The sequence below is a fragment of the Neofelis nebulosa genome, chromosome 6 (genome assembly GCF_028018385.1).
Source record: "Neofelis nebulosa isolate mNeoNeb1 chromosome 6, mNeoNeb1.pri, whole genome shotgun sequence".
NCBI lineage: Eukaryota > Metazoa > Chordata > Mammalia > Carnivora > Felidae > Neofelis > Neofelis nebulosa.
The window spans coordinates 114,114,426-114,127,375 of NC_080787.1; the positions used below are offsets into that span (position 1 = coordinate 114,114,426).

Genomic DNA, 12,950 nt, shown 5'->3' on the forward strand with positions numbered 1-12,950 from the left:
TTTTTTAGGGGTAATATTTACATTGTATTATATAAATGTTGAAGCTTATAAAATTGAATTTTATTGCTACTTCCTCCATGATCATGTTTTCATGTATTTTTCTCTTCCTCTTCTCAGTTCTTTATATTTGGCTTGAACAGTTGGGCTCAATTGAAGGGAAACAGTCTCAGATGCAGAGTGAGAGGAACAGTGAAAACCATATGGGAAGCTGGGTATAGGAACAAGGTTAAAAGATGTCTGTTTCGGATTTTCAGATTCTTTCACAGTGATAAAAGTATGCATTCAGGAAGCTCTGAGTCTGAAAAGTACCTCATGCACCTTGACATTCAACATATTTATTTCATTCCTCCTACCACGTGCAAAATGTTGTGCAAGAGGAATGAGTCACAGTCCATGTCCTCAAAAGGCTTTAAAAAACATTCTGAGGTGGAGATGGGAAGGCACTAATCCGAAATATGTAAGTTTAGTAAGAAATACACCAGAGTGTTTTGTAGCAAAGGGGAGGGAACATAGAAGTCTGGAAAAGGGGCGCCTAAGTTGACCCTGAATGGTTGAATATATGCTAGCCACGGGATGGGGAGGGGATTGAGGGCAAAAAACCTCGGTCATGGGGACAATATAAACAAGGCACAGGGGTGCCATTGGCTGGGTATGACTTCAGAGCTTTAGGATTCATGCAGGTTGGACCTGGGTGAAAATGAGGGAGAGTTATATTGGGGCCAACTTGATCCTATAGATGATGGAAAGGCTATGAAGGATTAATTCTAGAATGACCATGAGCACATTTACTTTGACATAATTCTATCTGACATCTGTAAAGAACAGAGTTTCAGGAAGCAAGAATGCGAAGAGTCATTTAGGATGTTGTTGCCGTAGTCGCGGAAGAATGAATGGTAGGCTGGCTGAGGGCAGTGGGAGTATGGTGGAGGGAATTTGCAAAGTGCCCTTCTGCTATCAGTGGCCAGTGTGAATACTGATGGTTCATGTCCCAATTATTTTTGACCCATCTTGTGTCAGGTGCTCAACCTTGAGATACAGGCCCTTTTCTGTGAACAAGAATGTACATTGTTTATCTTTGTTTCTAGGAGCAAGATGGTTGAATTCTTTCCACTGGTCTCCATTTAGGTAGTGGGAATATTGGTCCAATGCCTCAGGGCACTTAAGAAATGTAAAAAATATTTCTACAGTCATACTGGAAAAGTGTCCTATGTTTTACAATTTCCCAAAGGTGTGGTCATGCCAAGTATTTGCTTGCAGTCATGTTTCTATGCCTACAAGCATTTGTTGTAATGGCCTGTCATTTTCAGATGATGACTTTCTCAACTTGACATTAATCCCTAATAGCACTGATGCAGTAATTGTAGCTGGCAATCCTAGGTACTAACACCTGTTATTTGAAATGAAGCCATTTTGACTTTTAATAGAAAAATTTATTGTAGAATTAGAGGTTCTGCTTTTCACAAGAAGTCAGGCAAGTCATGGCGTTTACCAGTTGTAACTCTATTTAAAAAAAAATAAAGCACAGACAAAATCTTTAAATTTATTAGTCTAACTGAATTTATACTTTTTCTGGTTCTTAATAGCTTTTTTTTTATTAATTTACAGGAAAGAAAGTTTATCAGTTTCTTCCTAAACCTCTTAGAAATAACAGCATATCTTAATCTGAGACTTGTAAGTATCCTTTTCTTCTTTATTTAGAAAATTAGATATTGATTTTGTGGAAGAAATGGCTCCTTCAGGAAAACACTTGACAGGATATAGCTATGCAATCTGAGTTGGCATGCAAAATTTGAATGAAAGTAAAGCACGCAAATAATCACCTCTTACAAAATGAAACAAAGAAACCAAATCTCAATCAGAATATCTTCATCAAGTCTATCTACAGCAAGTGAATGTTTGATTTATTTTTTGGCAATTTCTCTTTTTTTATGTCATTTTTGTTACTTTTTCCCCTTTGTGAAAATACCTGTGTATCCACATATTTTAGAAAGTCTGTAACATCAATGGAAAGGAAGAGGAAAAGTGTAGGGTGTGAACACAAGAAAGAGAATTTGTATTCTGTTAAAATTTACATGGCTTTGGATGACTTCGTATTTTCTATTTACATTTTCAGTGAATTTTTTTGTAAAATCAAAGCTAGGTATCAAAATTACTAAGGTTCATTCAGTTTCTGAAATGCCAGATTCAAAACTGGCCAACTCAGGAACAGGGAATCTGGGAGACCCTTTCTGTTTCAGTTTACCAAGAGGTAAAGACAAACACATCTTTTCACAAGCAAATATTTTCTTAGATAAATTGATAAGACTCAATGGAAAAAAAAAAAGCTTTGTCCTAAAAATGTATCTGTAGTAACAGCATTTAATATTTTATTCCTTGAAAGACATTTGAAGTCTCATGTAATCCTATTCTAGCATTAAGGCAAGTAGTTGGCACACTGAGTCAAGGAGTACAGAGTCTAGGGCCCCTGGAGTAAAGACAGATTAATGAAGCAGTCAGGTAACTAAGGTTTAGAGCTAGGTGAGTTCTTTACTAGGTGGGTAGGACCTTAGCATACTTCTGGACTTCTCACCTGTAAATATTTGTGTTTGAAGGTTGTTGACTAGAAATGATGACTACCTTAGATCATTTTATGATTCTAGGACATCTCTGAAACGTTGTTGCTTAGTAGTTAATAGTCATTTTATCTTGTGTAATCTATGATTATTATAATGGCATTAACATTTGTGTAGTAGCTAATAAAACCAACCAATAGGAACTGAGACATATTTCTAACTTGCTTCATCAGATAAGATCTCAGCAAATTGTTTAATTAAAATGTGTACTGAGATCTTAATTACACATTCTGTTGCAATATAAGTTGTTTCCTAGTTCCAGGACATTAATTTTCTGTTCCAATGCACCCATATTATGAATCTTATGTGTTGGAGCAAGCTACCTGAATTCTCTAGTGCTTCAATTTGTAAGTAATATGAAGTTAAAATGCTTATATTATAGGCTTGTTATGGGGATTAGATGAAATGATGATGAAACAATGCAATATAAATAGTAATAATAATAATAATACTGAGATAAACCTATACTGCAATCATAATTTCCTATCTTTACTATATTCTTTCATAGACTTTGAGGTTTTACCCGCATAATGATTTCATTTGTCAGTGTGTAAAAAAGCTCTTTGTAAAATCACTGAAAGAATAGTGAGAATGGAGATTATTGGCTACATTCCCAGATATTTTTAACAAGCATCCTAGATAATTCACATGAAAATGATCTACAGGCTACCCTTTGAGAAACACTAATTTTCCTTTAAAAATGAGCCACAAACTAGCTAATTATCAAATCACATGTGAGGTTTATAAAAGGTAAAAAAAAAAGTATATAAAAATATAAACATATTGGGCTCCATCTTGGAGATTCTGATTTGGTAGATCTGGAGCAAGGCTTTGTAACTTGTGTTTTAAACAAGTTGCCATACTGATTTGGGTATTTGCAAACCACTGCTTTACAGCCCCACCACATCTGTAACTTTTTATTGATAAAGCTTATGGCTGTGCCTCCCATATGTGGATGAGGGGATATCATAATGGGTTAATGCTTCAACTGGTCTAGTTCAAGTTTCAGGAGGGAAGAGATGAGCTTGGATGTCTGCATTTGCATAAATTAATCAGATTGACAGTCTTCTCTACCTTGGTTATGTAGCTACTTTAAATAAATCCAGGAGCCAATCCCATAAACTGCACAATCCCTAAATGAAAAAGGGCTGTTGGAGACCATCTAGTTTAAATATTTGATTTCACAGAGGTGAAAAATGAGGTTCAGAAGTCTGCCTAAGGCCACAGGGCAAGATTAGAACCAACACTTGGATTTCTGCCCCTAGCTCAGTTCCATTTCCATTACAATTAGTTGACTTGACTTTGATTCTGCCATTTCAAACCTGTGAAACCAGCTACTCTAGTGTTGGCTTTAGGCTTCCCAGCAGGCATAGAAAGTGCCATATGAGTCAGCTTTCCTACTTCTCAGCTCTCTGAAAGTGACAGCTTCTTCCTTTCCGTCTCTAGTTCTCTATCTTGAATACAAAGAGGCAGGAAGGCCACTGCGGGACTGAAGGTACTCCCCAGGAGAGGCAGCCTGTTCAGCAGTGGCCCCATCTTCCCAGCTGCCTTCCTGATTCTTTATCTTAGCCAGAGCCATCTGCTTTTTCTTACACTCTCTATCTCTAGATGGAAGAGCCATCACTATTTTTGCCTGTCTTCTTACTCTTGCATCACCTTTTTCTTGGCATAACTTATCTCATATTAGTTGCCCTTGTTTGGACACTGTTTAGCTTTGGAGTACCATTAAGTTCAACAAATATTAAGTACTACTGTGTTCCAAGAACAGCCTTGGGTACCAGAGATGTAAAATGAATCTAGAATTGTCCTACTTTCAGAAGAGCTTACAATATCATGGGGAAGGAGATGACTGTAAAAAATCTGCAGGAGTGCTTGAGAGTGTTATGGGAACCACGGTTACACTTCAGGAAAGTCAAAGAAATCTTGGAAAAGGAAGTGACATTCGTCTGTTTTGAGTGAAAAAATCATAACCCACAGTATAAATGTGCAACATTTTGCAAGCACATGAAGAGAATGTTTCTAAGGCTTAATGAAGAGAGCTAATGCAATCAGAAATTAATAAAGGTAGGTGTCAGCATGATGGAAAGAAAGGCATACTACAATCTGTAGCAGGAAACCTGGGTTTTCTTTTCACACTACCAATCACAACTTATGTGACCTTCGCCAATTCAGTGAGCCCCATTGACTTCGCCAAGAGCCACTTGACTGCTCACTCAATTCATTCAAATAATGAAATTTAAGTTTAGGCTGTCCTATACTCTTGGGATACTTTCAGGTAGAGGAAAAGTGCCTCCCAAAGGTCCATCTGAGGCAAGGCTTCAGTTTTGAGTAGGTATTGATCCAGTGAAGAGAAGTTTTCGAAGAAGGGTGCTCCAGCCAGGAGGAACTGCATTCATCCATCAGCCTGAGTCTTGAGGTGAAGGGAGTGTATTTCTGAGTTCTACGAGTCCTGTGTGAGGAGCAGTTTCCTTCAGCTGCTGGACCACAGGGACAGGAGCAGCGAGAGGTGAGGCTGGGATGTAAGCAGAGTGTAGATCATTGCAGGGTGTTGTTAGTCATGCTAAGAAACCAGGTGACTTTGTCCTGGCTTAAGGAGAGTAGTTGAAGAGCTAAGATAGTAAGGTTTGTGTGGCTGGCATGAAGAGTGGAAAAGGAAACAAAACTGAGGTAGGATGATCTGTGAAGGGGATAATCCAATCTGGTGATGTTGATGACCTTAACTAGGTTAGTGAAAGAGAGTGAGCAAAGCAGTTAGTCCATAAATTGAGGAACTATTTAGAGAATGGAGTTTATATGACTTGATGGTCATGAGGTGAGGGAAAAGGATGCCTGCTGGGCTCTGATTTGTGCAACTGGGTGGATTTTAGTGCTGCTCACTGAGAAAGAAACCCAGGAGGAGGAACAGGTTTCAAAGGAATTCAAGGATCTCTAACATGAGGGGATGAAATCATCTGTCCTGGGGCTCTTCATACTAACTGGCCTTCCACATGCTGAGAATATCGTATGCGTTGTCGCACTTAGTCTTCTCAGCTGTGGGAGGTAGTATTATGTACTCAAAAGATGTGAAAGCTGAGGCTCAGAGAGCTTAATGCTTTGTATAAGGACCCTTAGCTAATAAGTAGTGGAGCCAAAAGTTCAGACCAGAGCTAAACCAGGTGTATTTCATTCTAAAGCAGGCATACCTTCTATTGTATCACTCTGCTTTCCCTTTGAGTCTGACACATGTAATTCTGTGAAAATAGGTCACTTGTAGAACACAAATAACTTTAGACTTTATAGATTGTTAAATTGAAGGCATAAACTCTACCTTCTGACTGATCATTATCTCTCACCTGGGATACTGCAATTGTCTCCAAACTCATCTCTTGGATCCACTCTTCTTTTCCAGTCTGTTCTGTTTGCTGCCACCAAAGTGATCTTTTTAAAGTTCAATTTTGATCATCATGCTATTGCTTCAAAAACTTTCATGACTTTCCATTGCTGTTAGGATAGACCAAATTCTTAACATGCCCCAATGATATAGCCCCTGTTAACCGACCCACTTAATCTTGTGCCCATTTCCCACCTTCTTCTCTGTGTTTAGGCCACACTGGCCATCCCTCAGTGTCTGAAATGTGCTATGCTTTTCTCTTATGCATGAAATACTCTTCTTCCACCTCTATACCAAACAGCTAGCTCCTTTTTCTCATAGCTCATATTGTCAATGAATCAGGTTCTGGTACACTCACAAAACAAACTAATTTTTCATCTAAGATCACATTTTGTATTTATGCATGGATTTGTGTTGATTATTCTTTTTATCACCCATTATTAGATTCCAAGAAAGTAGTTCTAGAACTGATTTGTCAGGCATATAATTGGAACTCAGCAGATATTTTCCAAGCAAATTAATAAATTTATAAAGGAGTGAATGTGATTCTGGGTTAATTAATTTATATTTGATTATTTATTTGGTATATTATCATTTAAAATTGAAAAGAAAAAACATTTTCTTTATTCCTGTAAAATAAACCAAGTTTCAGTTATATACAATATTGGTTTTAAATATCTCGATGATATAGTATTTCCCCTGGTATTATATTATAATTGTTTTTCTCCTTCTGAAGTCAAATTTTCTTTTGCACAATAAATGAAACTAATTCCAACAGCATAGTGGTAATTACTGAATTGACATTTTTTTGGATTAAACCAATTAAACCAAAGCAATTAAAACTTGGAAATGGCAACTATAAGAGAACAATATGTCATCATTTCGTGCACCAATGAAGAATGGAAATGTGTTATAATTAGTTTGTAAATGTCACATCTTATTGCACTTGCTAATTAAATGAGATTTTCCATCCCAGACTTGCTGAAAATAATTTCGAATTTTCAGGAGTGATATTTTATTTTTTTCACTCGAGAATGGTTCTTTGCCATTTGACTATCATAGTCTAACAACTGAGGTTTAGATAAGGCCAAGTGAAGAAAGCCATTACTGTGTGAGCCCATAGCTCTCAAGTGGCGGGGTGTTTTCAGTCCTCAAAACAGGCTACCAGGACTCTGGACTGAACAAATGATTGGGCTGTGGAATGGAATCTAGCATGAGAGATTTTTGCAATCTATTCTACAGATATATTGGTGAGACCCCCTGGAATTATCTATGAACATTGACCATCGTGATTGTCTAGCTTTCAGTCTCACAAAGCCAACTGAAAGGATTGGATTACATGAGTGCTCAACGAAATTCTTTAGTTTGAATAACCTGTAATTCTAAATGGACAAAGGGAGGAAGTAAAGTAGGTGGAAGAAGTCTTACATATTAGAGATTAAAGTTCTTGTTGTTACAAGAGACAGGTTCTTGGCCACTAGAGCAAGGATTTATGATGCAGTCCAGTGCTTACCAACATGGGGATCCTGGTCTGCTAGGATTCTACAGAATTATTAGAGGGGTCTATAAGCTGTATGTATGTATCTATGTTCAAATAAATACTGTCACATACCATATACATTACCATTTTCCAAATGTATATAGAGTATTCTTATAAAAATGAGAGTTAATTGCTTTGCAATATGTATTTCATAGTATCTTTTCATCTGTTCTATATTTTCTGAATCAACAGATATCTAAAAAATTTAGATTCTTCAACTTTGAAGCATCATCTTACATTAAACCTCAATAAACTAGTTGTATCTCCCATACTACATGATACACAAACTTTTATTTTTCCCCACAACTAGATTTTTGAGAATCTTCAGATTCCTAAGTGCTGCGTGTCAGTTTTTCTTGTTGGATGCTCTGGTTTCTCTGCTCACCACTTCCTGCTGTTTCCTAAAACTTTTTGATGCTGCTGCAGCTCTCTCTAGTCAAAATCACACTAGGATTGTCCTCAGGGTCCTCTGTCTGTTGCCCAAAGCAGAGATATCGCTAAGATGGTTGTGGTACATAGTAAACTTTACCAAAGACTGGAGGATGATATGAGAGAATTATAGTGCAGAAATGGGTCACCTAGCATTAGATATTCAACATCATTTCTACTAGAGTCCATTAATTGTGCCTATTTGTGGGTGTCCCTACTGGTTGGCTCTCTCCTTACTGTCCAGCCTTGTTTTAGGTGTCTACCCTCCTTCCATAGGCAAGATTGCTTCAGTCCTGTCCTGCCTGGACTCTAGGCTAGAATCCCTCTCCCTACACATAAGGAAATCAGCACATGTTATGATTTTATATCCTGGAAGTTATTATGCAATTCAGACCTCAATAAATATAATTTTAAAATTACAACAGTAACTAACTGTTATTGTCTGAATTTCATCAGTTCAAGGTAGGATTATTATTTAACAAGCCTTCTCTACCCTAACAATGTGCTCCAGGGCTTTTCAATCAAAGGGGAGAATGATTTTTTTCAGAGCCTTGGAAGAATATAGATTGACTTCTAAAGCACAGCACAGGTCAAGATATGGACATGCCTTTCCCTAATAGACTTTACAATCAGAAACCTCACCCTAAGCACATGAAGGCCTGACCTTCATAGAATGGGATAGCAAAAGGTTTACATTCTTCTCCCACACACACCTGAAGTCTCAGCCTTTTCATATTGCAAATTATATTCACCATGTCCAATGATGATCTGATGTTAAAAAAATTGTTTTATCCTTGAAACAATTAGAATCCATCATTATTGTGGGATAAATACTGGCCTAGAAGTCTAGTGACATGCTGTTTAGACTTGATTCTGAAATTAATGAGGTCTTCTTCATACCAACAATCTGCTCTCCTTTTCCTCATCTTTGTTCTTTTTTAATTTTTTAATTTTTTAATTTTTGAGTAATCTCTACACGAACTTGGGGCTCAAACTCACAACCCCGAGATCAAGGGTCACATGCTTTTCCTACTGAGCCAGCCAGGTGCCCCCTTTTCCTCATCTTTGAAATCAGGATTGTTTTTTTGTTAGTTTGTTTAATTTTTGTTTATTTATTTGCTGATGACTAAAGTTCCTTCTACCTCCAAAATTCTTAGGTCTCTCCAAGTTACTTATGGATTGTCAATTGTTTTTTTTTCTCTTGACTGTCTTTAGTAGCATTGATTAATTTGACTTTGCATCAATTCTATGAAATTGTACGATAGGAAAAAAATGAGTCAGAGGTGCTGTGGTGAAGGTCAGATAGACATTTGAGTGTCTTGTGAAAAATGTTACATCTTAATTTTAAAAATTAGCCTATTGAAATATTTCTATATATCCTTAAATGCAGAAAGCGCACTTATTAATTTTCACCCAGCTTCTGAACCTCACAGGTCATTAAAAATGTGTTATGAAAAATTAGTCACTTGTCCACAGTTATAGATGGTGATACAATTAGGAGCTGAATCATATATTTCCATCACTACCTTCAATTTTAAAAATGAGGGTTACCATTAAAATAAATTAAAGGGAGAGATTGTGTCAGAGTGCAGATAATATTTTAGAAATGCAGTTTTAAAAGGACCAAAAATTCTACTTATAGTTATAATTATTGTTATGTATATGAGAATGTCTCAATGTATGTTCCCTATATAAATCTTGAGGCAAGTTACAGAAAGGATTAAAAGTAAAGGAGATTCTTAGACTCGAAAGAACTTACCTCATGCATTAACGTAGCAGTAAAATGGCCACTCAACTTGACCTTAATTGAATAAATGACTATGGAAGAGAAATACTCAATGAAAATACTTTGTTATGACTGGGCTAGTTTAATTGAAAAATACATCAAAGAAACGTGGTATTTCAGACTACAGAAAGCCTTCTGAACTAGAATTTACTGGGAAACAAGTTTTGAATTTTAATCTTGGCAATTAATAACATTTTAAAATACAAAGACTATTTAAGTTAACATAAATTAGGCAGCTCTGCTTTCCCTCCAGGGTTCATAGAGGATTTGCTGGTAGGTATAAAAAGATCTGATGAACATTTGTATTGTCTTTATTATTTCCAAACCTGTAATAGAGGCTTCTGAAAATGCTAGAATGTTCCTCTCTCCACACAATGTGATGTATGATTATTGTCACTGTCCTGCAGTCCCCAACATGCAAGGCTTCAACGTTTACAGGAACCTCAGTACTCCAGGGAGGAGTATGTAGCTTGGAACTTAAGAGTCATCTCTTCTGAGGCTGAAAGACCCAGGAGCAGTCTCCGGGTGACACAAGAGTGACGTGAACAAGGACATTCTTCATTCAAATGAAACAAAAGCTATCATATACATACTGATTAGTTTTTCTCTAAGCTCACACTTTTTACTGCAAGTAAAATATATTTTTAGTAAAGTTTATCTAGCTCAAAAAATTCCAAGTTTTGAGTTTATTGCAACAAATGTATCTAGTCCATACGTCTTAAAAGTGAAACAAATTGGCTTATAAATGCTTATAAGTGAATTAGAATATGCTTTAATCACTACTTTCCTCTTTAGTTCCTGGCTATTTTTTGCTGAGTGATTGGGAAGTTTAGATGGGTTTAAGCAGATTTGTGTATAGATAGGAGCAGTGAAAGAGGTGACAGCTAAAAGCTACGTAATTACCAGAAAGAAAACTCTAAAAATCTGGGTTCTCTTGCCTACACTGAAAATGGAAAATAAAGGGGTTTAATCATTGAGGAAGCATTATAGAACAGGGTCGAGGGAAACTGAGGTTCAAAGCGCTTGAGGAATCTTCCCAATGTTATGTAATTGGTTGGTGCTGAAAACACAGGTGTGACTCCACCCCCACTGCCCCAGCCTAAAAAATAGGTAGAAGATAAAATGCTGATAATTCCAGAAAGTCTTTCCCACATCTTTGCCAAATAACACTCTTTTTCTATTAACTAATTTGCAGAAGTACCACCATTAATGATTTGCTTCTTTGGTCTAAGACTTTGGAGTTTTTCTTCTAGAGAGCCATACATACAGCATACTTCTGTGAATGCATTAAGCAAATATTTTCCAAGAGCTAATCTGAATAGGATGAAGAGGAAGAGGACACTGGGTCTATGGCAGGATCAGGGGCTGGGGAGAACAAGAGAAAATTGATGAAGGACAACTGTGAAGGGTGCAGAGCCATTGGTCTGGGAGAACCTGCAATTACCTAGAGTCTGTAATGACTATTGTAATGAGATTGTGCTCTAAATGTGTTCTAATGGGATCCTGAAATACCTCCTGTACTTCACTGCCTTCATATATTCGTTCTCAGTACTTGCCCTGTTATAAACAGCTGTTTTATGTTGATCATGTTTCAAAAGATTGGTTCTGATTTTTTTATTCAGAAGATGAGCATCTAAATATTAGTTGAATTAAGTGAGATCTTCTTCAATCTTGTCTTTTTTCTTAGTCCATTGTTTTTTACGATCTTTAAAAGATCTTGGTCAGTATCATCCAGAATGTTCTGGCCCCTCAGGCTAACTTTCCAGGGTAAAGAATCTTTGGTGAACAATTGTGTCTTCTATTTTCAATGCATCTATGTTTCTATACAGTGAAGATCTTTAGAACTGTCTGTAATTATACTAATTTTCAGATGATTACAAATGAGTCGGCTTTTTAGTATTTTCTGCAGTTATTTTAATTATGATGGATTTGGGGGAATTTCTCTTTTAATCTTTATTTTTAAGAGAGAGAGAGAGAGAGAGAGAGAGAGAGAGAGAGAGAGAGAGAGAATGAGTGGGGGAGGGGCAGAGAGTGAGAGGGAGACTTCAGAATCCAAAGTAGGCTCCACACAGTGTCCGATGCAGGGCACGAACCCATGAGCTGTGAGATTATGACCTGAGCTGAAGTCAGATGCTTAACGGACTGAGCCACCCAGGCACCCTGAATTTTTCTATATAAAATTCTTTAGCATCCTTAATCAAATGTCAAAGGATAACAATGAGAAATCTGATGTGAAATGGATCAGAGTAGCAGGGTGACTTGAAATGTCTTTCTTAGTTCAGAAATATTTCCAGATCTAGGGTATAAATATGCAAATACTTAAAATTCCAACACAGTGCTTTTAGGTTCGTAAGCCTCCCTGCTGCTCAGACAGGATGTACAAATCATGTGGATTGGTAGATCAAATCAATGTAGAGTTCATTTAGAAAGCACTCGTTGAACAACTACTACCTATTATCTACTCCTAGAACCTGTTTGTTCCTGCCTCCAGGAAGTATGGTCCTTTAGGGGTAAAACAAGTCACCCATGCAGAACATTTATTGAAAAACATATTAAACTTACTTAGTGGTGGACTTCAGGGTTGGCTGTTAGAATGAATAGTGAAAAAGTCCAGGGGTTGGCTGATGTAGCCAAGGCCATCATCATGGCCTTTTCCCAGAACAGCTCTGGGAAAAGTTAATTTTGTGATTTATTTAATTTTTAATCTACTACAAGAACATTTTTTTTTTTTTTCAAAGTTTTTTTTTTTTTTATTTATTTTTGGGACAGAGAGAGACAGAGCATGAACGGGAAAGGGACAGAGAGAGAGGGAGACACACAGAATCGGAAACAGGCTCCAGGCTCCGAGCCATCAGCCCAGAGCCCGACGCGGGGCTCGAACTCACGGACCGCGAGATCGTGACCTGGCTGAAGTCGGACGCTTAACCGACTGCGCCACCCAGGCGCCCCTACTACAAGAACATTTTTAATAAGCTCTGAAATTGGATTAATAGCTCTCTAAGGCTGTGCACATGCACTGGTATCCTTTGCTAAATCAACCATTGTTTTGGATAATACATGCTCTTAGACCCTAAGGCCCAATAATTTATGGATTTATGTCTGTGGTTTTTTTAGTGTATTATTAGAGAATCTGACCTCAAACCTTTACTCCACTTCAGTCATTCCCAAGTTTGTGTGACAACATGAATCCCCTTGGGTGCTTGCAATACCTAT

At 37.2% G+C, this 12,950-nt stretch overlaps 1 protein-coding gene across 7 annotated transcripts in view; it reads left to right on the top strand.

Annotated features, from left to right (window-relative positions):
• The window catches only part of PKIB (cAMP-dependent protein kinase inhibitor beta), a 172,020-nt gene that overhangs the window by 127,535 nt on the left and 31,535 nt on the right, over positions 1–12,950 (top strand). For 6 of the 7 annotated variants that reach the window (XM_058735138.1, XM_058735141.1, XM_058735140.1 and 3 more), the window contains one exon: positions 1,606–1,671. The exons of the other annotated variant lie outside the window; for it this stretch is intronic. The gene's annotated coding sequence lies outside the window, so the exon portion shown is untranslated. The remainder of the gene's footprint in view (positions 1–1,605; positions 1,672–12,950) is intronic. 7 annotated transcript variants of the gene reach the window in all.